The 27,187-nt window shown below is 46.6% G+C and overlaps 9 non-coding genes and 2 pseudogenes across 9 annotated transcripts; all 11 read right to left on the reverse strand.

The window, feature by feature from the left end:
- Positions 1–757: 757 nt before the first annotated feature.
- Positions 758–876, reverse strand: LOC147081662 (5S ribosomal RNA). Its single transcript, XR_015076495.1, has one exon. It is a non-coding gene; the product is annotated as a 5S ribosomal RNA (ribosomal RNA).
- Positions 877–3,305: 2,429 nt separating this feature from the next.
- Positions 3,306–3,424, reverse strand: LOC147081663 (5S ribosomal RNA). Its single transcript, XR_015076496.1, has one exon. It is a non-coding gene; the product is annotated as a 5S ribosomal RNA (ribosomal RNA).
- A 2,419-nt stretch (positions 3,425–5,843) lies between these two features.
- On the reverse strand, positions 5,844–5,962 carry LOC147081664 (5S ribosomal RNA). Its single transcript, XR_015076470.1, has one exon. It is a non-coding gene; the product is annotated as a 5S ribosomal RNA (ribosomal RNA).
- Positions 5,963–8,379: 2,417 nt separating this feature from the next.
- LOC147081665 (5S ribosomal RNA) lies at positions 8,380–8,498 on the reverse strand. Its single transcript, XR_015076497.1, has one exon. It is a non-coding gene; the product is annotated as a 5S ribosomal RNA (ribosomal RNA).
- A 2,415-nt stretch (positions 8,499–10,913) lies between these two features.
- On the reverse strand, positions 10,914–11,022 carry LOC147081666 (5S ribosomal RNA; annotated as a pseudogene).
- Positions 11,023–13,447: 2,425 nt separating this feature from the next.
- LOC147081667 (5S ribosomal RNA) lies at positions 13,448–13,566 on the reverse strand. Its single transcript, XR_015076498.1, has one exon. It is a non-coding gene; the product is annotated as a 5S ribosomal RNA (ribosomal RNA).
- Positions 13,567–15,991: 2,425 nt separating this feature from the next.
- On the reverse strand, positions 15,992–16,110 carry LOC147081668 (5S ribosomal RNA). Its single transcript, XR_015076500.1, has one exon. It is a non-coding gene; the product is annotated as a 5S ribosomal RNA (ribosomal RNA).
- A 2,419-nt stretch (positions 16,111–18,529) lies between these two features.
- On the reverse strand, positions 18,530–18,648 carry LOC147081669 (5S ribosomal RNA). Its single transcript, XR_015076501.1, has one exon. It is a non-coding gene; the product is annotated as a 5S ribosomal RNA (ribosomal RNA).
- A 2,415-nt stretch (positions 18,649–21,063) lies between these two features.
- On the reverse strand, positions 21,064–21,182 carry LOC147081670 (5S ribosomal RNA). The gene has a single exon (XR_015076502.1). It is a non-coding gene; the product is annotated as a 5S ribosomal RNA (ribosomal RNA).
- Positions 21,183–23,609: 2,427 nt separating this feature from the next.
- On the reverse strand, positions 23,610–23,728 carry LOC147081671 (5S ribosomal RNA). The gene has a single exon (XR_015076503.1). It is a non-coding gene; the product is annotated as a 5S ribosomal RNA (ribosomal RNA).
- Positions 23,729–26,135: 2,407 nt separating this feature from the next.
- On the reverse strand, positions 26,136–26,254 carry LOC147081672 (5S ribosomal RNA; annotated as a pseudogene).
- Positions 26,255–27,187: the final 933 nt, after the last annotated feature.

Raw genomic sequence — 27,187 nt, forward strand, 5'->3', positions numbered from 1 at the left:
GGCAGAAACCCTCATCACGTTTAAAAAGTACTTGGATATGCACTTGAACTGCCGTAACCTACAAGGCTACGGACCAAGTGCTGTAAAGTGGGATTTGGGTGGATTGCTCTTTGTCGGCTGGCACGGACAAGATGGGCCGAATGGCCTCCTTCTGTGCTGTAAATTTCTATGATTCTGCCTGATCATGTGACATCTGCCCACACGACTTCTACAAATGTTATTACATTGTAGCCAGGATTGTTTAGTTTCCAATTCCGCCCATTTTGAAGCCAGGTCTCCGTTATGGCTACTATTGCATAACCCCATGTGGCAACTTGCGCCTGCAACTCGTCAATCTCATTTGTAACGCTCCTCGCATTAACACACATGCATTTCAACAGCATGCTAGTTGGCTTTGCTTTTTTCCTGAATTTAACTGCTGCTCTTTCTACATTCTTCTTTGTTCTGTTGCTGTTTGTCCCTCCGAGTTTTCTATGCACCTTGTCTCTCCTCTCTGCTGCTGTGTCCTGGTGGCCCTCCGCCAGTGTGTGTATTTTGGCTATCTTATTTTCTTCTTCTGCTTATTTCGGCCCTGTGTCTGGAGCCCCTTGCATTTGTGTAGCAGCAGGAGAATGTGCAGCGAAGAAATGGTCAAAGGAAAGCGAGAGAGAGAGAGAGAGAGAGAGAGAGAGAGAGCAGCAAAAAGGATGTTGATTGATTAAGAGCAGTGTGTGCGCGTGTGTGTGCAAAACGTCGAGCAGCCTGTGGCGGCAGCAAAAGCCTACTGCACCTGGTATTCCCAGGCAGTCTCCCATCCAAGTACTAACCAGGCCTGACTCTGCTTAGCTTCCGAGATCAGACGAGATCGGGCGCATTCAGACTAGTATGGCCGTAGGCATATGCTAGCTGGCTTTCTCTTTACTTAAAGCTGTCGCCCATTTTTTTCTCTTCTACGCATTCATACAAGTATTCAACACTCAATTTACATTTACAAATTTTACTCCTCCCGCAACCCCCCACCCCCCCTCCACCTCTTCTTGCTGCTCTGCCTCCCACACAAACAAACTACAAGCCCAACCCTTCATTGCCTTCTATTCAAATATTACATCAAATAAACATGCTCAAACACCAAGTCTTAAGGGCTGTAGCATCTTTCAAACTGGACAAATACCCAGGCCCGCATCAAATCTATCCCACACTCTTAAGAGAAGTAAGACACCAAATAGCACAGGCTCTCACCATCATTTTACAATCCTCTCTGGCTACAGGTGTGGTGCCCGACCACTGGAGGACTGCTAACGTGCTACCGTTCTTTCAAAAGGGAGAGAGGGATAGACCGCATAATTACAGGCCAGTCAGCCTAACCTCGGTGGTGGGAAAATTATTGGAAAAAGTTCTGAGGGACAGGAGAAATCTTCATTTAGAAAGACACGGATTAATCAGGGACAGTCAGCATGGATTTCTTAACGGAAGGTCGTGTCTGACTAACGCAATTCAATTTTTCGAGGAGGTAACAAGGAGGGTCGATGAGGGTAGTGCCTTTGATGTAGTCTATATGGATTTTAGCAAGGCTTTTGATAAGGTCCCGCATGCCAGATTGGTCACGAAAGTAAAAGCCCATGGGATCCAAGGCAAAGTGGCAAGTTGGATCCAAAATTGGCTCAGAGGCAGGAAACAAAGGGTAATGGTCGAAGGGTGTTTTTGTGACCGGAAGGCTGTTTCCAGTGGGGTTCCGCAGGGCTCACAGAATCACAGAAACCCCACAGTGCAGATAGAGGCCATTTCGGCCCATCGAGCCTGCACCGACTCAGTACTGGGCCCTTTGCTTTTTCTGGTATATATCAATGATTTGGATTTGAATGTAGGAAGTATGATTAAGAAGTTTGCAGATGATACAAAAATTGGCCGTGTGGTTAATAATGAAACAGAATGCTGTAGACTGCAGGAAGATATCAATGGACTCGTCTAGTGGGCAGAACAGTGGCAAATGGAATTCAGTTGGAATACACAATAAATGGTAGGACACTGAGAAATGCAGAGGATCAGCGGGACCTTGGAGTGCATGTCCACAGATCCCTGAAGGTAGCAGGACAGGTAGATAAAGTGGTTAAGCAGGCATACGGGATACTTGCCTTTATTAGCCGAGGCGTAGAATATAAGAGCGGGGAGGTTATGCTTCAACTGTATAAAACACTAGTTAGGCCGCAGCTAGAGTGCCGCGTGCAGTTCTGGTCACCACATTACAAGAAGGATGCGATTGCACTAGAGAAGGTGCAGAGGAGATTTCCGAGGATGTTGCCTGGGCTGGGGAATTTTAGTTATGAGGAAAGATTGGATAGGCTGGGGTTGTTTTCTTTGGAACACAGGAGGCTGAGGCGAGACCTAATTGAGGTGTGTAAAATTATGAGGGGCCGAGATAGAGTGGATAGGAAGGACCTATTTCCCTTAGCAGAAGGGTCAATAATAGATTTCAAGTAATTGGTAGGAGGTTTACAGGGAATTTGAGGAGACATTTTTTCACCCAGTGAATGGTGGGGGTCTGGAATGCACTGCCTGAAAGGGTGGTAGAGGCAGAAACCCTCATCACGTTTAAAAAGTACTTGGATATGCACTTGAACTGCCGTAACCTACAAGGCTACGGACCAAGTGCTGTAAAGTGGGATTTGGGTGGATTGCTCTTTGTCGGCTGGCACGGACAAGATGGGCCGAATGGCCTCCTTCTGTGCTGTAAATTTCTATGATTCTGCCTGATCATGTGACATCTGCCCACACGACTTCTACAAATGTTATTACATTGTAGCCAGGATTGTTTAGTTTCCAATTCCGCCCATTTTGAAGCCAGGTCTCCGTTATGGCTACTATTGCATAACCCCATGTGGCAACTTGCGCCTGCAACTCGTCAATCTCATTTGTAACGCTCCTCGCATTAACACACATGCATTTCAACAGCATGCTAGTTGGCTTTGCTTTTTTCCTGAATTTAACTGCTGCTCTTTCTACATTCTTCTTTGTTCTGTTGCTGTTTGTCCCTCCGAGTTTTCTATGCACCTTGTCTCTCCTCTCTGCTGCTGTGTCCTGGTGGCCCTCCGCCAGTGTGTGTATTTTGGCTATCTTATTTTCTTCTTCTGCTTATTTCGGCCCTGTGTCTGGAGCCCCTTGCATTTGTGTAGCAGCAGGAGAATGTGCAGCGAAGAAATGGTCAAAGGAAAGCGAGAGAGAGAGAGAGAGAGAGAGAGAGAGAGAGCAGCAAAAAGGATGTTGATTGATTAAGAGCAGTGTGTGCGCGTGTGTGTGCAAAACGTCGAGCAGCCTGTGGCGGCAGCAAAAGCCTACTGCACCTGGTATTCCCAGGCAGTCTCCCATCCAAGTACTAACCAGGCCTGACTCTGCTTAGCTTCCGAGATCAGACGAGATCGGGCGCATTCAGACTAGTATGGCCGTAGGCATATGCTAGCTGGCTTTCTCTTTACTTAAAGCTGTCGCCCATTTTTTTCTCTTCTACGCATTCATACAAGTATTCAACACTCAATTTACATTTACAAATTTTACTCCTCCCGCAACCCCCCACCCCCCCTCCACCTCTTCTTGCTGCTCTGCCTCCCACACAAACAAACTACAAGCCCAACCCTTCATTGCCTTCTATTCAAATATTACATCAAATAAACATGCTCAAACACCAAGTCTTAAGGGCTGTAGCATCTTTCAAACTGGACAAATACCCAGGCCCGCATCAAATCTATCCCACACTCTTAAGAGAAGTAAGACACCAAATAGCACAGGCTCTCACCATCATTTTACAATCCTCTCTGGCTACAGGTGTGGTGCCCGACCACTGGAGGACTGCTAACGTGCTACCGTTCTTTCAAAAGGGAGAGAGGGATAGACCGCATAATTACAGGCCAGTCAGCCTAACCTCGGTGGTGGGAAAATTATTGGAAAAAGTTCTGAGGGACAGGAGAAATCTTCATTTAGAAAGACACGGATTAATCAGGGACAGTCAGCATGGATTTCTTAACGGAAGGTCGTGTCTGACTAACGCAATTCAATTTTTCGAGGAGGTAACAAGGAGGGTCGATGAGGGTAGTGCCTTTGATGTAGTCTATATGGATTTTAGCAAGGCTTTTGATAAGGTCCCGCATGCCAGATTGGTCACGAAAGTAAAAGCCCATGGGATCCAAGGCAAAGTGGCAAGTTGGATCCAAAATTGGCTCAGAGGCAGGAAACAAAGGGTAATGGTCGAAGGGTGTTTTTGTGACCGGAAGGCTGTTTCCAGTGGGGTTCCGCAGGGCTCACAGAATCACAGAAACCCCACAGTGCAGATAGAGGCCATTTCGGCCCATCGAGCCTGCACCGACTCAGTACTGGGCCCTTTGCTTTTTCTGGTATATATCAATGATTTGGATTTGAATGTAGGAAGTATGATTAAGAAGTTTGCAGATGATACAAAAATTGGCCGTGTGGTTAATAATGAAACAGAATGCTGTAGACTGCAGGAAGATATCAATGGACTCGTCTAGTGGGCAGAACAGTGGCAAATGGAATTCAGTTGGAATACACAATAAATGGTAGGACACTGAGAAATGCAGAGGATCAGCGGGACCTTGGAGTGCATGTCCACAGATCCCTGAAGGTAGCAGGACAGGTAGATAAAGTGGTTAAGCAGGCATACGGGATACTTGCCTTTATTAGCCGAGGCGTAGAATATAAGAGCGGGGAGGTTATGCTTCAACTGTATAAAACACTAGTTAGGCCGCAGCTAGAGTGCCGCGTGCAGTTCTGGTCACCACATTACAAGAAGGATGCGATTGCACTAGAGAAGGTGCAGAGGAGATTTCCGAGGATGTTGCCTGGGCTGGGGAATTTTAGTTATGAGGAAAGATTGGATAGGCTGGGGTTGTTTTCTTTGGAACACAGGAGGCTGAGGCGAGACCTAATTGAGGTGTGTAAAATTATGAGGGGCCGAGATAGAGTGGATAGGAAGGACCTATTTCCCTTAGCAGAAGGGTCAATAATAGATTTCAAGTAATTGGTAGGAGGTTTACAGGGAATTTGAGGAGACATTTTTTCACCCAGTGAATGGTGGGGGTCTGGAATGCACTGCCTGAAAGGGTGGTAGAGGCAGAAACCCTCATCACGTTTAAAAAGTACTTGGATATGCACTTGAACTGCCGTAACCTACAAGGCTACGGACCAAGTGCTGTAAAGTGGGATTTGGGTGGATTGCTCTTTGTCGGCTGGCACGGACAAGATGGGCCGAATGGCCTCCTTCTGTGCTGTAAATTTCTATGATTCTGCCTGATCATGTGACATCTGCCCACACGACTTCTACAAATGTTATTACATTGTAGCCAGGATTGTTTAGTTTCCAATTCCGCCCATTTTGAAGCCAGGTCTCCGTTATGGCTACTATTGCATAACCCCATGTGGCAACTTGCGCCTGCAACTCGTCAATCTCATTTGTAACGCTCCTCGCATTAACACACATGCATTTCAACAGCATGCTAGTTGGCTTTGCTTTTTTCCTGAATTTAACTGCTGCTCTTTCTACATTCTTCTTTGTTCTGTTGCTGTTTGTCCCTCCGAGTTTTCTATGCACCTTGTCTCTCCTCTCTGCTGCTGTGTCCTGGTGGCCCTCCGCCAGTGTGTGTATTTTGGCTATCTTATTTTCTTCTTCTGCTTATTTCGGCCCTGTGTCTGGAGCCCCTTGCATTTGTGTAGCAGCAGGAGAATGTGCAGCGAAGAAATGGTCAAAGGAAAGCGAGAGAGAGAGAGAGAGAGATAGCAGCAAAAAGGATGTTGATTGATTAAGAGCAGTGTGTGCGCGTGTGTGTGCAAAACGTTGAGCAGCCTGTGGCGGCAGCAAAAGCCTACTGCACCCGGTATTCCCAGGCAGTCTCCCATCCAAGTACTAACCAGGCCTGACTCTGCTTAGCTTCCGAGATCAGACGAGATCGGGCGCATTCAGACTAGTATGGCCGTAGGCATATGCTAGCTGGCTTTCTCTTTACTTAAAGCTGTCGCCCATTTTTTTCTCTTCTACGCATTCATACAAGTATTCAACACTCAATTTACATTTACAAATTTTACTCCTCCCGCAACCCCCCACCCCCCCTCCACCTCTTCTTGCTGCTCTGCCTCCCACACAAACAAACTACAAGCCCAACCCTTCATTGCCTTCTATTCAAATATTACATCAAATAAACATGCTCAAACACCAAGTCTTAAGGGCTGTAGCATCTTTCAAACTGGACAAATACCCAGGCCCGCATCAAATCTATCCCACACTCTTAAGAGAAGTAAGACACCAAATAGCACAGGCTCTCACCATCATTTTACAATCCTCTCTGGCTACAGGTGTGGTGCCCGACCACTGGAGGACTGCTAACGTGCTACCGTTCTTTCAAAAGGGAGAGAGGGATAGACCGCATAATTACAGGCCAGTCAGCCTAACCTCGGTGGTGGGAAAAATATTGGAAAAAGTTCTGAGGGACAGGAGAAATCTTCATTTAGAAAGACACGGATTAATCAGGGACAGTCAGCATGGATTTCTTAACGGAAGGTCGTGTCTGACTAACGCAATTCAATTTTTCGAGGAGGTAACAAGGAGGGTCGATGAGGGTAGTGCCTTTGATGTAGTCTATATGGATTTTAGCAAGGCTTTTGATAAGGTCCCGCATGCCAGATTGGTCACGAAAGTAAAAGCCCATGGGATCCAAGGCAAAGTGGCAAGTTGGATCCAAAATTGGCTCAGAGGCAGGAAACAAAGGGTAATGGTCGAAGGGTGTTTTTGTGACCGGAAGGCTGTTTCCAGTGGGGTTCCGCAGGGCTCACAGAATCACAGAAACCCCACAGTGCAGATAGAGGCCATTTCGGCCCATCGAGCCTGCACCGACTCAGTACTGGGCCCTTTGCTTTTTCTGGTATATATCAATGATTTGGATTTGAATGTAGGAAGTATGATTAAGAAGTTTGCAGATGATACAAAAATTGGCCGTGTGGTTAATAATGAAACAGAATGCTGTAGACTGCAGGAAGATATCAATGGACTCGTCTAGTGGGCAGAACAGTGGCAAATGGAATTCAGTTGGAATACACAATAAATGGTAGGACACTGAGAAATGCAGAGGATCAGCGGGACCTTGGAGTGCATGTCCACAGATCCCTGAAGGTAGCAGGACAGGTAGATAAAGTGGTTAAGCAGGCATACGGGATACTTGCCTTTATTAGCCGAGGCGTAGAATATAAGAGCGGGGAGGTTATGCTTCAACTGTATAAAACACTAGTTAGGCCGCAGCTAGAGTGCCGCGTGCAGTTCTGGTCACCACATTACAAGAAGGATGCGATTGCACGAGAGAAGGTGCAGAGGAGATTTCCGAGGATGTTGCCTGGGCTGGGGAATTTTAGTTATGAGGAAAGATTGGATAGGCTGGGGTTGTTTTCTTTGGAACACAGGAGGCTGAGGCGAGACCTAATTGAGGTGTGTAAAATTATGAGGGGCCGAGATAGAGTGGATAGGAAGGACCTATTTCCCTTAGCAGAAGGGTCAATAATAGATTTCAAGTAATTGGTAGGAGGTTTACAGGGAATTTGAGGAGACATTTTTTCACCCAGTGAATGGTGGGGGTCTGGAATGCACTGCCTGAAAGGGTGGTAGAGGCAGAAACCCTCATCACGTTTAAAAAGTACTTGGATATGCACTTGAACTGCCGTAACCTACAAGGCTACGGACCAAGTGCTGTAAAGTGGGATTTGGGTGGATTGCTCTTTGTCGGCTGGCACGGACAAGATGGGCCGAATGGCCTCCTTCTGTGCTGTAAATTTCTATGATTCTGCCTGATCATGTGACATCTGCCCACACGACTTCTACAAATGTTATTACATTGTAGCCAGGATTGTTTAGTTTCCAATTCCGCCCATTTTGAAGCCAGGTCTCCGTTATGGCTACTATTGCATAACCCCATGTGGCAACTTGCGCCTGCAACTCGTCAATCTTATTTGTAACGCTCCTCGCATTAACACACATGCATTTCAACAGCATGCTAGTTGGCTTTGCTTTTTTCCTGAATTTAACTGCTGCTCTTTCTACATTCTTCTTTGTTCTGTTGCTGTTTGTCCCTCCGAGTTTTCTATGCACCTTGTCTCTCCTCTCTGCTGCTGTGTCCTGGTGGCCCTCCGCCAGTGTGTGTATTTTGGCTATCTTATTTTCTTCTTCTGCTTATTTCGGCCCTGTGTCTGGAGCCCCTTGCATTTGTGTAGCAGCAGGAGAATGTGCAGCGAAGAAATGGTCAAAGGAAAGCGAGAGAGAGAGAGAGAGAGAGCAGCAAAAAGGATGTTGATTGATTAAGAGCAGTGTGTGCGCGTGTGTGTGCAAAACGTCGAGCAGCCTGTGGCGGCAGCAAAAGCCTACTGCACCTGGTATTCCCAGGCAGTCTCCCATCCAAGTACTAACCAGGCCTGACTCTGCTTAGCTTCCGAGATCAGACGAGATCGGGCGCATTCAGACTAGTATGGCCGTAGGCATATGCTAGCTGGCTTTCTCTTTACTTAAAGCTGTCGCCCATTTTTTTCTCTTCTACGCATTCATACAAGTATTCAACACTCAATTTACATTTACAAATTTTACTCCTCCCGCAACCCCCCACCCCCCCTCCACCTCTTCTTGCTGCTCTGCCTCCCACACAAACAAACTACAAGCCCAACCCTTCATTGCCTTCTATTCAAATATTACATCAAATAAACATGCTCAAACACCAAGTCTTAAGGGCTGTAGCATCTTTCAAACTGGACAAATACCCAGGCCCGCATCAAATCTATCCCACACTCTTAAGAGAAGTAAGACACCAAATAGCACAGGCTCTCACCATCATTTTACAATCCTCTCTGGCTACAGGTGTGGTGCCCGACCACTGGAGGACTGCTAACGTGCTACCGTTCTTTCAAAAGGGAGAGAGGGATAGACCGCATAATTACAGGCCAGTCAGCCTAACCTCGGTGGTGGGAAAATTATTGGAAAAAGTTCTGAGGGACAGGAGAAATCTTCATTTAGAAAGACACGGATTAATCAGGGACAGTCAGCATGGATTTCTTAACGGAAGGTCGTGTCTGACTAACGCAATTCAATTTTTCGAGGAGGTAACAAGGAGGGTCGATGAGGGTAGTGCCTTTGATGTAGTCTATATGGATTTTAGCAAGGCTTTTGATAAGGTCCCGCATGCCAGATTGGTCACGAAAGTAAAAGCCCATGGGATCCAAGGCAAAGTGGCAAGTTGGATCCAAAATTGGCTCAGAGGCAGGAAACAAAGGGTAATGGTCGAAGGGTGTTTTTGTGACCGGAAGGCTGTTTCCAGTGGGGTTCCGCAGGGCTCACAGAATCACAGAAACCCCACAGTGCAGATAGAGGCCATTTCGGCCCATCGAGCCTGCACCGACTCAGTACTGGGCCCTTTGCTTTTTCTGGTATATATCAATGATTTGGATTTGAATGTAGGAAGTATGATTAAGAAGTTTGCAGATGATACAAAAATTGGCCGTGTGGTTAATAATGAAACAGAATGCTGTAGACTGCAGGAAGATATCAATGGACTCGTCTAGTGGGCAGAACAGTGGCAAATGGAATTCAGTTGGAATACACAATAAATGGTAGGACACTGAGAAATGCAGAGGATCAGCGGGACCTTGGAGTGCATGTCCACAGATCCCTGAAGGTAGCAGGACAGGTAGATAAAGTGGTTAAGCAGGCATACGGGATACTTGCCTTTATTAGCCGAGGCGTAGAATATAAGAGCGGGGAGGTTATGCTTCAACTGTATAAAACACTAGTTAGGCCGCAGCTAGAGTGCCGCGTGCAGTTCTGGTCACCACATTACAAGAAGGATGCGATTGCACTAGAGAAGGTGCAGAGGAGATTTCCGAGGATGTTGCCTGGGCTGGGGAATTTTAGTTATGAGGAAAGATTGGATAGGCTGGGGTTGTTTTCTTTGGAACACAGGAGGCTGAGGCGAGACCTAATTGAGGTGTGTAAAATTATGAGGGGCCGAGATAGAGTGGATAGGAAGGACCTATTTCCCTTAGCAGAAGGGTCAATAATAGATTTCAAGTAATTGGTAGGAGGTTTACAGGGAATTTGAGGAGACATTTTTTCACCCAGTGAATGGTGGGGGTCTGGAATGCACTGCCTGAAAGGGTGGTAGAGGCAGAAACCCTCATCACGTTTAAAAAGTACTTGGATATGCACTTGAACTGCCGTAACCTACAAGGCTACGGACCAAGTGCTGTAAAGTGGGATTTGGGTGGATTGCTCTTTGTCGGCTGGCACGGACAAGATGGGCCGAATGGCCTCCTTCTGTGCTGTAAATTTCTATGATTCTGCCTGATCATGTGACATCTGCCCACACGACTTCTACAAATGTTATTACATTGTAGCCAGGATTGTTTAGTTTCCAATTCCGCCCATTTTGAAGCCAGGTCTCCGTTATGGCTACTATTGCATAACCCCATGTGGCAACTTGCGCCTGCAACTCGTCAATCTTATTTGTAACGCTCCTCGCATTAACACACATGCATTTCAACAGCATGCTAGTTGGCTTTGCTTTTTTCCTGAATTTAACTGCTGCTCTTTCTACATTCTTCTTTGTTCTGTTGCTGTTTGTCCCTCCGAGTTTTCTATGCACCTTGTCTCTCCTCTCTGCTGCTGTGTCCTGGTGGCCCTCCGCCAGTGTGTGTATTTTGGCTATCTTATTTTCTTCTTCTGCTTATTTCGGCCCTGTGTCTGGAGCCCCTTGCATTTGTGTAGCAGCAGGAGAATGTGCAGCGAAGAAATGGTCAAAGGAAAGCGAGAGAGAGAGAGAGAGAGAGAGAGAGCAGCAAAAAGGATGTTGATTGATTAAGAGCAGTGTGTGCGCGCAAAACGTTGAGCAGCCTGTGGTGGCAGCAAAAGCCTACTGCACCTGGTATTCCCAGGCAGTCTCCCATCCAAGTACTAACCAGGCCTGACTCTGCTTAGCTTCCGAGATCAGGCGCATTCAGACTAGTATGGCCGTAGGCATATGCTAGCTGGCTTTCTCTTTACTTAAAGCTGTCGCCCATTTTTTTCTCTTCTACGCATTCATACAAGTATTCAACACTCAATTTACATTTACAAATTTTACTCCTCCCGCAACCCCCCACCCCCCCTCCACCTCTTCTTGCTGCTCTGCCTCCCACACAAACAAACTACAAGCCCAACCCTTCATTGCCTTCTATTCAAATATTACATCAAATAAACATGCTCAAACACCAAGTCTTAAGGGCTGTAGCATCTTTCAAACTGGACAAATACCCAGGCCCGCATCAAATCTATCCCACACTCTTAAGAGAAGTAAGACACCAAATAGCACAGGCTCTCACCATCATTTTACAATCCTCTCTGGCTACAGGTGTGGTGCCCGACCACTGGAGGACTGCTAACGTGCTACCGTTCTTTCAAAAGGGAGAGAGGGATAGACCGCATAATTACAGGCCAGTCAGCCTAACCTCGGTGGTGGGAAAATTATTGGAAAAAGTTCTGAGGGACAGGAGAAATCTTCATTTAGAAAGACACGGATTAATCAGGGACAGTCAGCATGGATTTCTTAACGGAAGGTCGTGTCTGACTAACGCAATTCAATTTTTCGAGGAGGTAACAAGGAGGGTCGATGAGGGTAGTGCCTTTGATGTAGTCTATATGGATTTTAGCAAGGCTTTTGATAAAGTCCCACATGCCAGATTGGTCATGAAAGTAAAAGCCCATGGGATCCAAGGCAAAGTGGCAAGTTGGATCCAAAATTGGCTCAGAGGCAGGAAACAAAGGGTAATGGTCGAAGGGTGTTTTTGTGACCGGAAGGCTGTTTCCAGTGGGGTTCCGCAGGGCTCACAGAATCACAGAAACCCCACAGTGCAGATAGAGGCCATTTCGGCCCATCGAGCCTGCACCGACTCAGTACTGGGCCCTTTGCTTTTTCTGGTATATATCAATGATTTGGATTTGAATGTAGGAAGTATGATTAAGAAGTTTGCAGATGATACAAAAATTGGCCGTGTGGTTAATAATGAAACAGAATGCTGTAGACTGCAGGAAGATATCAATGGACTCGTCTAGTGGGCAGAACAGTGGCAAATGGAATTCAGTTGGAATACACAATAAATGGTAGGACACTGAGAAATGCAGAGGATCAGCGGGACCTTGGAGTGCATGTCCACAGATCCCTGAAGGTAGCAGGACAGGTAGATAAAGTGGTTAAGCAGGCATACGGGATACTTGCCTTTATTAGCCGAGGCGTAGAATATAAGAGCGGGGAGGTTATGCTTCAACTGTATAAAACACTAGTTAGGCCGCAGCTAGAGTGCCGCGTGCAGTTCTGGTCACCACATTACAAGAAGGATGCGATTGCACTAGAGAAGGTGCAGAGGAGATTTCCGAGGATGTTGCCTGGGCTGGGGAATTTTAGTTATGAGGAAAGATTGGATAGGCTGGGGTTGTTTTCTTTGGAACACAGGAGGCTGAGGCGAGACCTAATTGAGGTGTGTAAAATTATGAGGGGCCGAGATAGAGTGGATAGGAAGGACCTATTTCCCTTAGCAGAAGGGTCAATAATAGATTTCAAGTAATTGGTAGGAGGTTTACAGGGAATTTGAGGAGACATTTTTTCACCCAGTGAATGGTGGGGGTCTGGAATGCACTGCCTGAAAGGGTGGTAGAGGCAGAAACCCTCATCACGTTTAAAAAGTACTTGGATATGCACTTGAACTGCCGTAACCTACAAGGCTACGGACCAAGTGCTGTAAAGTGGGATTTGGGTGGATTGCTCTTTGTCGGCTGGCACGGACAAGATGGGCCGAATGGCCTCCTTCTGTGCTGTAAATTTCTATGATTCTGCCTGATCATGTGACATCTGCCCACACGACTTCTACAAATGTTATTACATTGTAGCCAGGATTGTTTAGTTTCCAATTCCGCCCATTTTGAAGCCAGGTCTCCGTTATGGCTACTATTGCATAACCCCATGTGGCAACTTGCGCCTGCAACTCGTCAATCTTATTTGTAACGCTCCTCGCATTAACACACATGCATTTCAACAGCATGCTAGTTGGCTTTGCTTTTTTCCTGAATTTAACTGCTGCTCTTTCTACATTCTTCTTTGTTCTGTTGCTGTTTGTCCCTCCGAGTTTTCTATGCACCTTGTCTCTCCTCTCTGCTGCTGTGTCCTGGTGGCCCTCCGCCAGTGTGTGTATTTTGGCTATCTTATTTTCTTCTTCTGCTTATTTCGGCCCTGTGTCTGGAGCCCCTTGCATTTGTGTAGCAGCAGGAGAATGTGCAGCGAAGAAATGGTCAAAGGAAAGTGAGAGAGAGAGAGAGAGAGAGAGAGAGAGCAGCAAAAAGGATGTTGATTGATTAAGAGCAGTGTGTGCGCGTGTGTGTGCAAAACGTCGAGCAGCCTGTGGCGGCAGCAAAAGCCTACTGCACCTGGTATTCCCAGGCAGTCTCCCATCCAAGTACTAACCAGGCCTGACTCTGCTTAGCTTCCGAGATCAGACGAGATCGGGCGCATTCAGACTAGTATGGCCGTAGGCATATGCTAGCTGGCTTTCTCTTTACTTAAAGCTGTCGCCCATTTTTTTCTCTTCTACGCATTCATACAAGTATTCAACACTCAATTTACATTTACAAATTTTACTCCTCCCGCAACCCCCCACCCCCCCTCCACCTCTTCTTGCTGCTCTGCCTCCCACACAAACAAACTACAAGCCCAACCCTTCATTGCCTTCTATTCAAATATTACATCAAATAAACATGCTCAAACACCAAGTCTTAAGGGCTGTAGCATCTTTCAAACTGGACAAATACCCAGGCCCGCATCAAATCTATCCCACACTCTTAAGAGAAGTAAGACACCAAATAGCACAGGCTCTCACCATCATTTTACAATCCTCTCTGGCTACAGGTGTGGTGCCCGACCACTGGAGGACTGCTAACGTGCTACCGTTCTTTCAAAAGGGAGAGAGGGATAGACCGCATAATTACAGGCCAGTCAGCCTAACCTCGGTGGTGGGAAAATTATTGGAAAAAGTTCTGAGGGACAGGAGAAATCTTCATTTAGAAAGACACGGATTAATCAGGGACAGTCAGCATGGATTTCTTAACGGAAGGTCGTGTCTGACTAACGCAATTCAATTTTTCGAGGAGGTAACAAGGAGGGTCGATGAGGGTAGTGCCTTTGATGTAGTCTATATGGATTTTAGCAAGGCTTTTGATAAGGTCCCACATGCCAGATTGGTCACGAAAGTAAAAGCCCATGGGATCCAAGGCAAAGTGGCAAGTTGGATCCAAAATTGGCTCAGAGGCAGGAAACAAAGGGTAATGGTCGAAGGGTGTTTTTGTGACCGGAAGGCTGTTTCCAGTGGGGTTCCGCAGGGCTCACAGAATCACAGAAACCCCACAGTGCAGATAGAGGCCATTTCGGCCCATCGAGCCTGCACCGACTCAGTACTGGGCCCTTTGCTTTTTCTGGTATATATCAATGATTTGGATTTGAATGTAGGAAGTATGATTAAGAAGTTTGCAGATGATACAAAAATTGGCCGTGTGGTTAATAATGAAACAGAATGCTGTAGACTGCAGGAAGATATCAATGGACTCGTCTAGTGGGCAGAACAGTGGCAAATGGAATTCAGTTGGAATACACAATAAATGGTAGGACACTGAGAAATGCAGAGGATCAGCGGGACCTTGGAGTGCATGTCCACAGATCCCTGAAGGTAGCAGGACAGGTAGATAAAGTGGTTAAGCAGGCATACGGGATACTTGCCTTTATTAGCCGAGGCGTAGAATATAAGAGCGGGGAGGTTATGCTTCAACTGTATAAAACACTAGTTAGGCCGCAGCTAGAGTGCCGCGTGCAGTTCTGGTCACCACATTACAAGAAGGATGCGATTGCACTAGAGAAGGTGCAGAGGAGATTTCCGAGGATGTTGCCTGGGCTGGGGAATTTTAGTTATGAGGAAAGATTGGATAGGCTGGGGTTGTTTTCTTTGGAACACAGGAGGCTGAGGCGAGACCTAATTGAGGTGTGTAAAATTATGAGGGGCCGAGATAGAGTGGATAGGAAGGACCTATTTCCCTTAGCAGAAGGGTCAATAATAGATTTCAAGTAATTGGTAGGAGGTTTACAGGGAATTTGAGGAGACATTTTTTCACCCAGTGAATGGTGGGGGTCTGGAATGCACTGCCTGAAAGGGTGGTAGAGGCAGAAACCCTCATCACGTTTAAAAAGTACTTGGATATGCACTTGAACTGCCGTAACCTACAAGGCTACGGACCAAGTGCTGTAAAGTGGGATTTGGGTGGATTGCTCTTTGTCGGCTGGCACGGACAAGATGGGCCGAATGGCCTCCTTCTGTGCTGTAAATTTCTATGATTCTGCCTGATCATGTGACATCTGCCCACACGACTTCTACAAATGTTATTACATTGTAGCCAGGATTGTTTAGTTTCCAATTCCGCCCATTTTGAAGCCAGGTCTCCGTTATGGCTACTATTGCATAACCCCATGTGGCAACTTGCGCCTGCAACTCGTCAATCTTATTTGTAACGCTCCTCGCATTAACACACATGCATTTCAACAGCATGCTAGTTGGCTTTGCTTTTTTCCTGAATTTAACTGCTGCTCTTTCTACATTCTTCTTTGTTCTGTTGCTGTTTGTCCCTCCGAGTTTTCTATGCACCTTGTCTCTCCTCTCTGCTGCTGTGTCCTGGTGGCCCTCCGCCAGTGTGTGTATTTTGGCTATCTTATTTTCTTCTTCTGCTTATTTCGGCCCTGTGTCTGGAGCCCCTTGCATTTGTGTAGCAGCAGGAGAATGTGCAGCGAAGAAATGGTCAAAGGAAAGTGAGAGAGAGAGAGAGAGAGAGAGAGAGAGCAGCAAAAAGGATGTTGATTGATTAAGAGCAGTGTGTGCGCGTGTGTGTGCAAAACGTCGAGCAGCCTGTGGCGGCAGCAAAAGCCTACTGCACCTGGTATTCCCAGGCAGTCTCCCATCCAAGTACTAACCAGGCCTGACTCTGCTTAGCTTCCGAGATCAGACGAGATCGGGCGCATTCAGACTAGTATGGCCGTAGGCATATGCTAGCTGGCTTTCTCTTTACTTAAAGCTGTCGCCCATTTTTTTCTCTTCTACGCATTCATACAAGTATTCAACACTCAATTTACATTTACAAATTTTACTCCTCCCGCAACCCCCCACCCCCCCTCCACCTCTTCTTGCTGCTCTGCCTCCCACACAAACAAACTACAAGCCCAACCCTTCATTGCCTTCTATTCAAATATTACATCAAATAAACATGCTCAAACACCAAGTCTTAAGGGCTGTAGCATCTTTCAAACTGGACAAATACCCAGGCCCGCATCAAATCTATCCCACACTCTTAAGAGAAGTAAGACACCAAATAGCACAGGCTCTCACCATCATTTTACAATCCTCTCTGGCTACAGGTGTGGTGCCCGACCACTGGAGGACTGCTAACGTGCTACCGTTCTTTCAAAAGGGAGAGAGGGATAGACCGCATAATTACAGGCCAGTCAGCCTAACCTCGGTGGTGGGAAAATTATTGGAAAAAGTTCTGAGGGACAGGAGAAATCTTCATTTAGAAAGACACGGATTAATCAGGGACAGTCAGCATGGATTTCTTAACGGAAGGTCGTGTCTGACTAACGCAATTCAATTTTTCGAGGAGGTAACAAGGAGGGTCGATGAGGGTAGTGCCTTTGATGTAGTCTATATGGATTTTAGCAAGGCTTTTGATAAGGTCCCACATGCCAGATTGGTCACGAAAGTAAAAGCCCATGGGATCCAAGGCAAAGTGGCAAGTTGGATCCAAAATTGGCTCAGAGGCAGGAAACAAAGGGTAATGGTCGAAGGGTGTTTTTGTGACCGGAAGGCTGTTTCCAGTGGGGTTCCGCAGGGCTCACAGAATCACAGAAACCCCACAGTGCAGATAGAGGCCATTTCGGCCCATCGAGCCTGCACCGACTCAGTACTGGGCCCTTTGCTTTTTCTGGTATATATCAATGATTTGGATTTGAATGTAGGAAGTATGATTAAGAAGTTTGCAGATGATACAAAAATTGGCCGTGTGGTTAATAATGAAACAGAATGCTGTAGACTGCAGGAAGATATCAATGGACTCGTCTAGTGGGCAGAACAGTGGCAAATGGAATTCAGTTGGAATACACAATAAATGGTAGGACACTGAGAAATGCAGAGGATCAGCGGGACCTTGGAGTGCATGTCCACAGATCCCTGAAGGTAGCAGGACAGGTAGATAAAGTGGTTAAGCAGGCATACGGGATACTTGCCTTTATTAGCCGAGGCGTAGAATATAAGAGCGGGGAGGTTATGCTTCAACTGTATAAAACACTAGTTAGGCCGCAGCTAGAGTGCCGCGTGCAGTTCTGGTCACCACATTACAAGAAGGATGCGATTGCACTAGAGAAGGTGCAGAGGAGATTTCCGAGGATGTTGCCTGGGCTGGGGAATTTTAGTTATGAGGAAAGATTGGATAGGCTGGGGTTGTTTTCTTTGGAACACAGGAGGCTGAGGCGAGACCTAATTGAGGTGTGTAAAATTATGAGGGGCCGAGATAGAGTGGATAGGAAGGACCTATTTCCCTTAGCAGAAGGGTCAATAATAGATTTCAAGTAATTGGTAGGAGGTTTACAGGGAATTTGAGGAGACATTTTTTCACCCAGTGAATGGTGGGGGTCTGGAATGCACTGCCTGAAAGGGTGGTAGAGGCAGAAACCCTCATCACGTTTAAAAAGTACTTGGATATGCACTTGAACTGCCGTAACCTACAAGGCTACGGACCAAGTGCTGTAAAGTGGGATTTGGGTGGATTGCTCTTTGTCGGCTGGCACGGACAAGATGGGCCGAATGGCCTCCTTCTGTGCTGTAAATTTCTATGATTCTGCCTGATCATGTGACATCTGCCCACACGACTTCTACAAATGTTATTACATTGTAGCCAGGATTGTTTAGTTTCCAATTCCGCCCATTTTGAAGCCAGGTCTCCGTTATGGCTACTATTGCATAACCCCATGTGGCAACTTGCGCCTGCAACTCGTCAATCTTATTTGTAACGCTCCTCGCATTAACACACATGCATTTCAACAGCATGCTAGTTGGCTTTGCTTTTTTCCTGAATTTAACTGCTGCTCTTTCTACATTCTTCTTTGTTCTGTTGCTGTTTGTCCCTCCGAGTTTTCTATGCACCTTGTCTCTCCTCTCTGCTGCTGTGTCCTGGTGGCCCTCCGCCAGTGTGTGTATTTTGGCTATCTTATTTTCTTCTTCTGCTTATTTCGGCCCTGTGTCTGGAGCCCCTTGCATTTGTGTAGCAGCAGGAGAATGTGCAGCGAAGAAATGGTCAAAGGAAAGCGAGAGAGAGAGAGAGAGAGAGAGAGAGAGAGCAGCAAAAAGGATGTTGATTGATTAAGAGCAGTGTGTGCGCGCAAAACGTCGAGCAGCCTGTGGCGGCAGCAAAAGCCTACTGCACCTGGTATTCCCAGGCAGTCTCCCATCCAAGTACTAACCAGGCCTGACTCTGCTTAGCTTCCGAGATCAGACGAGATCGGGCGCATTCAGACTAGTATGGCCGTAGGCATATGCTAGCTGGCTTTCTCTTTACTTAAAGCTGTCGCCCATTTTTTTCTCTTCTACGCATTCATACAAGTATTCAACACTCAATTTACATTTACAAATTTTACTCCTCCCGCAACCCCCCACCCCCCCTCCACCTCTTCTTGCTGCTCTGCCTCCCACACAAACAAACTACAAGCCCAACCCTTCATTGCCTTCTATTCAAATATTACATCAAATAAACATGCTCAAACACCAAGTCTTAAGGGCTGTAGCATCTTTCAAACTGGACAAATACCCAGGCCCGCATCAAATCTATCCCACACTCTTAAGAGAAGTAAGACACCAAATAGCACAGGCTCTCACCATCATTTTACAATCCTCTCTGGCTACAGGTGTGGTGCCCGACCACTGGAGGACTGCTAACGTGCTACCGTTCTTTCAAAAGGGAGAGAGGGATAGACCGCATAATTACAGGCCAGTCAGCCTAACCTCGGTGGTGGGAAAATTATTGGAAAAAGTTCTGAGGGACAGGAGAAATCTTCATTTAGAAAGACACGGATTAATCAGGGACAGTCAGCATGGATTTCTTAACGGAAGGTCGTGTCTGACTAACGCAATTCAATTTTTCGAGGAGGTAACAAGGAGGGTCGATGAGGGTAGTGCCTTTGATGTAGTCTATATGGATTTTAGCAAGGCTTTTGATAAGGTCCCACATGCCAGATTGGTCACGAAAGTAAAAGCCCATGGGATCCAAGGCAAAGTGGCAAGTTGGATCCAAAATTGGCTCAGAGGCAGGAAACAAAGGGTAATGGTCGAAGGGTGTTTTTGTGACCGGAAGGCTGTTTCCAGTGGGGTTCCGCAGGGCTCACAGAATCACAGAAACCCCACAGTGCAGATAGAGGCCATTTCGGCCCATCGAGCCTGCACCGACTCAGTACTGGGCCCTTTGCTTTTTCTGGTATATATCAATGATTTGGATTTGAATGTAGGAAGTATGATTAAGAAGTTTGCAGATGATACAAAAATTGGCCGTGTGGTTAATAATGAAACAGAATGCTGTAGACTGCAGGAAGATATCAATGGACTCGTCTAGTGGGCAGAACAGTGGCAAATGGAATTCAGTTGGAATACACAATAAATGGTAGGACACTGAGAAATGCAGAGGATCAGCGGGACCTTGGAGTGCATGTCCACAGATCCCTGAAGGTAGCAGGACAGGTAGATAAAGTGGTTAAGCAGGCATACGGGATACTTGCCTTTATTAGCCGAGGCGTAGAATATAAGAGCGGGGAGGTTATGCTTCAACTGTATAAAACACTAGTTAGGCCGCAGCTAGAGTGCCGCGTGCAGTTCTGGTCACCACATTACAAGAAGGATGCGATTGCACTAGAGAAGGTGCAGAGGAGATTTCCGAGGATGTTGCCTGGGCTGGGGAATTTTAGTTATGAGGAAAGATTGGATAGGCTGGGGTTGTTTTCTTTGGAACACAGGAGGCTGAGGCGAGACCTAATTGAGGTGTGTAAAATTATGAGGGGCCGAGATAGAGTGGATAGGAAGGACCTATTTCCCTTAGCAGAAGGGTCAATAATAGATTTCAAGTAATTGGTAGGAGGTTTACAGGGAATTTGAGGAGACATTTTTTCACCCAGTGAATGGTGGGGGTCTGGAATGCACTGCCTGAAAGGGTGGTAGAGGCAGAAACCCTCATCACGTTTAAAAAGTACTTGGATATGCACTTGAACTGCCGTAACCTACAAGGCTACGGACCAAGTGCTGTAAAGTGGGATTTGGGTGGATTGCTCTTTGTCGGCTGGCACGGACAAGATGGGCCGAATGGCCTCCTTCTGTGCTGTAAATTTCTATGATTCTGCCTGATCATGTGACATCTGCCCACACGACTTCTACAAATGTTATTACATTGTAGCCAGGATTGTTTAGTTTCCAATTCCGCCCATTTTGAAGCCAGGTCTCCGTTATGGCTACTATTGCATAACCCCATGTGGCAACTTGCGCCTGCAACTCGTCAATCTTATTTGTAACGCTCCTCGCATTAACACACATGCATTTCAACAGCATGCTAGTTGGCTTTGCTTTTTTCCTGAATTTAACTGCTGCTCTTTCTACATTCTTCTTTGTTCTGTTGCTGTTTGTCCCTCCGAGTTTTCTATGCACCTTGTCTCTCCTCTCTGCTGCTGTGTCCTGGTGGCCCTCCGCCAGTGTGTGTATTTTGGCTATCTTATTTTCTTCTTCTGCTTATTTCGGCCCTGTGTCTGGAGCCCCTTGCATTTGTGTAGCAGCAGGAGAATGTGCAGCGAAGAAATGGTCAAAGGAAAGCGAGAGAGAGAGAGAGAGAGAGAGAGAGCAGCAAAAAGGATGTTGATTGATTAAGAGCAGTGTGTGCGCGCAAAACGTTGAGCAGCCTGTGGTGGCAGCAAAAGCCTACTGCACCTGGTATTCCCAGGCAGTCTCCCATCCAAGTACTAACCAGGCCTGACTCTGCTTAGCTTCCGAGATCAGACGAGATCGGGCGCATTCAGACTAGTATGGCCGTAGGCATATGCTAGCTGGCTTTCTCTTTACTTAAAGCTGTCGCCCATTTTTTTCTCTTCTACGCATTCATACAAGTATTCAACACTCAATTTACATTTACAAATTTTACTCCTCCCGCAACCCCCCACCCCCCCTCCACCTCTTCTTGCTGCTCTGCCTCCCACACAAACAAACTACAAGCCCAACCCTTCATTGCCTTCTATTCAAATATTACATCAAATAAACATGCTCAAACACCAAGTCTTAAGGGCTGTAGCATCTTTCAAACTGGACAAATACCCAGGCCCGCATCAAATCTATCCCACACTCTTAAGAGAAGTAAGACACCAAATAGCACAGGCTCTCACCATCATTTTACAATCCTCTCTGGCTACAGGTGTGGTGCCCGACCACTGGAGGACTGCTAACGTGCTACCGTTCTTTCAAAAGGGAGAGAGGGATAGACCGCATAATTACAGGCCAGTCAGCCTAACCTCGGTGGTGGGAAAATTATTGGAAAAAGTTCTGAGGGACAGGAGAAATCTTCATTTAGAAAGACACGGATTAATCAGGGACAGTCAGCATGGATTTCTTAACGGAAGGTCGTGTCTGACTAACGCAATTCAATTTTTCGAGGAGGTAACAAGGAGGGTCGATGAGGGTAGTGCCTTTGATGTAGTCTATATGGATTTTAGCAAGGCTTTTGATAAGGTCCCACATGCCAGATTGGTCACGAAAGTAAAAGCCCATGGGATCCAAGGCAAAGTGGCAAGTTGGATCCAAAATTGGCTCAGAGGCAGGAAACAAAGGGTAATGGTCGAAGGGTGTTTTTGTGACCGGAAGGCTGTTTCCAGTGGGGTTCCGCAGGGCTCACAGAATCACAGAAACCCCACAGTGCAGATAGAGGCCATTTCGGCCCATCGAGCCTGCAGCGACTCAGTACTGGGCCCTTTGCTTTTTCTGGTATATATCAATGATTTGGATTTGAATGTAGGAAGTATGATTAAGAAGTTTGCAGATGATACAAAAATTGGCCGTGTGGTTAATAATGAAACAGAATGCTGTAGACTGCAGGAAGATATCAATGGACTCGTCTAGTGGGCAGAACAGTGGCAAATGGAATTCAGTTGGAATACACAATAAATGGTAGGACACTGAGAAATGCAGAGGATCAGCGGGACCTTGGAGTGCATGTCCACAGATCCCTGAAGGTAGCAGGACAGGTAGATAAAGTGGTTAAGCAGGCATACGGGATACTTGCCTTTATTAGCCGAGGCGTAGAATATAAGAGCGGGGAGGTTATGCTTCAACTGTATAAAACACTAGTTAGGCCGCAGCTAGAGTGCCGCGTGCAGTTCTGGTCACCACATTACAAGAAGGATGCGATTGCACTAGAGAAGGTGCAGAGGAGATTTCCGAGGATGTTGCCTGGGCTGGGGAATTTTAGTTATGAGGAAAGATTGGATAGGCTGGGGTTGTTTTCTTTGGAACACAGGAGGCTGAGGCGAGACCTAATTGAGGTGTGTAAAATTATGAGGGGCCGAGATAGAGTGGATAGGAAGGACCTATTTCCCTTAGCAGAAGGGTCAATAATAGATTTCAAGTAATTGGTAGGAGGTTTACAGGGAATTTGAGGAGACATTTTTTCACCCAGTGAATGGTGGGGGTCTGGAATGCACTGCCTGAAAGGGTGGTAGAGGCAGAAACCCTCATCACGTTTAAAAAGTACTTGGATATGCACTTGAACTGCCGTAACCTACAAGGCTACGGACCAAGTGCTGTAAAGTGGGATTTGGGTGGATTGCTCTTTGTCGGCTGGCACGGACAAGATGGGCCGAATGGCCTCCTTCTGTGCTGTAAATTTCTATGATTCTGCCTGATCATGTGACATCTGCCCACACGACTCCTACAAATGTTATTACATTGTAGCCAGGATTGTTTAGTTTCCAATTCCGCCCATTTTGAAGCCAGGTCTCCGTTATGGCTACTATTGCATAACCCCATGTGGCAACTTGCGCCTGCAACTCGTCAATCTTATTTGTAACGCTCCTCGCATTAACACACATGCATTTCAACAGCATGCTAGTTGGCTTTGCTTTTTTCCTGAATTTAACTGCTGCTCTTTCTACATTCTTCTTTGTTCTGTTGCTGTTTGTCCCTCCGAGTTTTCTATGCACCTTGTCTCTCCTCTCTGCTGCTGTGTCCTGGTGGCCCTCCGCCAGTGTGTGTATTTTGGCTATCTTATTTTCTTCTTCTGCTTATTTCGGCCCTGTGTCTGGAGCCCCTTGCATTTGTGTAGCAGCAGGAGAATGTGCAGCGAAGAAATGGTCAAAGGAAAGCGAGAGAGAGAGAGAGAGAGAGAGAGAGAGAGCAGCAAAAAGGATGTTGATTGATTAAGAGCAGTGTGTGCGCGTGTGTGTGCAAAACGTTGAGCAGCCTGTGGCGGCAGCAAAAGCCTACTGCACCTGGTATTCCCAGGCAGTCTCCCATCCAAGTACTAACCAGGCCTGACTCTGCTTAGCTTCCGAGATCAGACGAGATCGGGCGCATTCAGACTAGTATGGCCGTAGGCATATGCTAGCTGGCTTTCTCTTTACTTAAAGCTGTCGCCCATTTTTTTCTCTTCTACGCATTCATACAAGTATTCAACACTCAATTTACATTTACAAATTTTACTCCTCCCGCAACCCCCCACCCCCCCTCCACCTCTTCTTGCTGCTCTGCCTCCCACACAAACAAACTACAAGCCCAACCCTTCATTGCCTTCTATTCAAATATTACATCAAATAAACATGCTCAAACACCAAGTCTTAAGGGCTGTAGCATCTTTCAAACTGGACAAATACCCAGGCCCGCATCAAATCTATCCCACACTCTTAAGAGAAGTAAGACACCAAATAGCACAGGCTCTCACCATCATTTTACAATCCTCTCTGGCTACAGGTGTGGTGCCCGACCACTGGAGGACTGCTAACGTGCTACCGTTCTTTCAAAAGGGAGAGAGGGATAGACCGCATAATTACAGGCCAGTCAGCCTAACCTCGGTGGTGGGAAAATTATTGGAAAAAGTTCTGAGGGACAGGAGAAATCTTCATTTAGAAAGACACGGATTAATCAGGGACAGTCAGCATGGATTTCTTAACGGAAGGTCGTGTCTGACTAACGCAATTCAATTTTTCGAGGAGGTAACAAGGAGGGTCGATGAGGGTAGTGCCTTTGATGTAGTCTATATGGATTTTAGCAAGGCTTTTGATAAGGTCCCGCATGCCAGATTGGTCACGAAAGTAAAAGCCCATGGGATCCAAGGCAAAGTGGCAAGTTGGATCCAAAATTGGCTCAGAGGCAGGAAACAAAGGGTAATGGTCGAAGGGTGTTTTTGTGACCGGAAGGCTGTTTCCAGTGGGGTTCCGCCGGGCTCACAGAATCACAGAAACCCCACAGTGCAGATAGAGGCCATTTCGGCCCATCGAGCCTGCACTGACTCAGTACTGGGCCCTTTGCTTTTTCTGGTATATATCAATGATTTGGATTTGAATGTAGGAAGTATGATTAAGAAGTTTGCAGATGATACAAAAATTGGCCGTGTGGTTAATAATGAAACAGAATGCTGTAGACTGCAGGAAGATATCAATGGACTCGTCTAGTGGGCAGAACAGTGGCAAATGGAATTCAGTTGGAATACACAATAAATGGTAGGACACTGAGAAATGCAGAGGATCAGCGGGACCTTGGAGTGCATGTCCACAGATCCCTGAAGGTAGCAGGACAGGTAGATAAAGTGGTTAAGCAGGCATACGGGATACTTGCCTTTATTAGCCGAGGCGTAGAATATAAGAGCGGGGAGGTTATGCTTCAACTGTATAAAACACTAGTTAGGCCGCAGCTAGAGTGCCGCGTGCAGTTCTGGTCACCACATTAAAAGAAGGATGCGATTGCACTAGAGAAGGTGCAGAGGAGATTTCCGAGGATGTTGCCTGGGCTGGGGAATTTTAGTTATGAGGAAAGATTGGATAGGCTGGGGTTGTTTTCTTTGGAACACAGGAGGCTGAGGCGAGACCTAATTGAGGTGTGTAAAATTATGAGGGGCCGAGATAGAGTGGATAGGAAGGACCTATTTCCCTTAGCAGAAGGGTCAATAATAGATTTCAAGTAATTGGTAGGAGGTTTACAGGGAATTTGAGGAGACATTTTTTCACCCAGTGAATGGTGGGGGTCTGGAATGCACTGCCTGAAAGGGTGGTAGAGGCAGAAACCCTCATCACGTTGAACTGCCGTAACCTACAAGGCTACGGACCAAGTGCTGTAAAGTGGGATTTGGGTGGATTGCTCTTTGTCGGCTGGCACGGACAAGATGGGCCGAATGGCCTCCTTCTGTGCTGTAAATTTCTATGATTCTGCCTGATCATGTGACATCTGCCCACACGACTTCTACAAATGTTATTACATTGTAGCCAGGATTGTTTAGTTTCCAATTCCGCCCATTTTGAAGCCAGGTCTCCGTTATGGCTACTATTGCATAACCCCATGTGGCAACTTGCGCCTGCAACTCGTCAATCTTATTTGTAACACTCCTCGCATTAACACACATGCATTTCAACAGCATGCTAGTTGGCTTTGCTTTTTTCCTGAATTTAACTGCTGCTCTTTCTACATTATTCTTTGTTCTGTTGCTGTTTGTCCCTCCGAGTTTTCTATGCACCTTGTCTCTCCTCTCTGCTGCTGTGTCCTGGTGGCCCTCCGCCAGTGTGTGTATTTTGGCTATCTTATTTTCTTCTTCTGCTTATTTCGGCCCTGTGTCTGGAGCCCCTTGCATTTGTGTAGCAGCAGGAGAATGTGCAGCGAAGAAATGGTCAAAGGAAAGCGAGAGAGAGAGAGAGAGAGAGAGAGAGAGAGAGAGCAGCAAAAAGGATGTTGATTGATTAAGAGCAGTGTGTGCGCGTGTGTGTGCAAAACGTTGAGCAGCCTGTGGCGGCAGCAAAAGCCTACTGCACCTGGTGTTCCCAGGCGGTCTCCCATCCAAGTACTAACCAGGCCTGACTCTGCTGAGCTTCCGAGATCAGACGAGATCGGGCGTATTCAGACTAGTATGGCCGTAGGCATATGCTGGCTGGCTTTCTCTTTACTTAAAGCTGTCGCCCATTTTTTTCTCTTCTACACATTCATACAAGTATTCAACACTCAATTTACATTTACAAGTTTTACTCCTCCCGCAACCCCCCCACCCCCCCTCCACCTCTTCTTGCTGCTCTGCCTCCCACACAAACAAACTACAAGCCCAACCCTTCATTGCCTTCTATTCAAATATTACATCAAATAAACATGCTCAAACACCAAGTCTTAAGGGCTGTAGCATCTTTCAAACTGGACAAATACCCAGGCCCGCATCAAATCTATCCCACACTCTTAAGAGAAGTAAGACACCAAATAGCACAGGCTCTCACCATCATTTTACAATCCTCTCTGGCTACAGGTGTGGTGCCCGACCACTGGAGGACTGCTAACGTGCTACCGTTCTTTCAAAAGGGAGAGAGGGATAGACCGCATAATTACAGGCCAGTCAGCCTAACCTCGGTGGTGGGAAAATTATTGGAAAAAGTTCTGAGGGACAGGAGAAATCTTCATTTAGAAAGACACGGATTAATCAGGGACAGTCAGCATGGATTTCTTAACGGAAGGTCGTGTCTGACTAACGCAATTCAATTTTTCGAGGAGGTAACAAGGAGGGTCGGTGAGGGTAGTGCCTTTCATGTAGTCTATATGGATTTTAGCAAGGCTTTTGATAAGGTCCCGCATGCCAGATTGGTCACGAAAGTAAAAGCCCATGGGATCCAAGGCAAAGTGGCAAGTTGGATCCAAAATTGGCTCAGAGGCAGGAAACAAAGGGTAATGGTCGAAGGGTGTTTTTGTGACCGGAAGGCTGTTTCCAGTGGGGTTCCGCAGGGCTCACAGAATCACAGAAACCCCACAGTGCAGATAGAGGCCATTTCGGCCCATCGAGCCTGCACCGACTCAGTACTGGGCCCTTTGCTTT

Source organism: Somniosus microcephalus, unplaced genomic scaffold, assembly GCF_052327205.1.
Source record: "Somniosus microcephalus isolate GS21.2 unplaced genomic scaffold, FLI_Smic_1.0 scaffold493, whole genome shotgun sequence".
In the NCBI taxonomy this organism is placed as follows: Eukaryota; Metazoa; Chordata; class Chondrichthyes; order Squaliformes; family Somniosidae; genus Somniosus; species Somniosus microcephalus.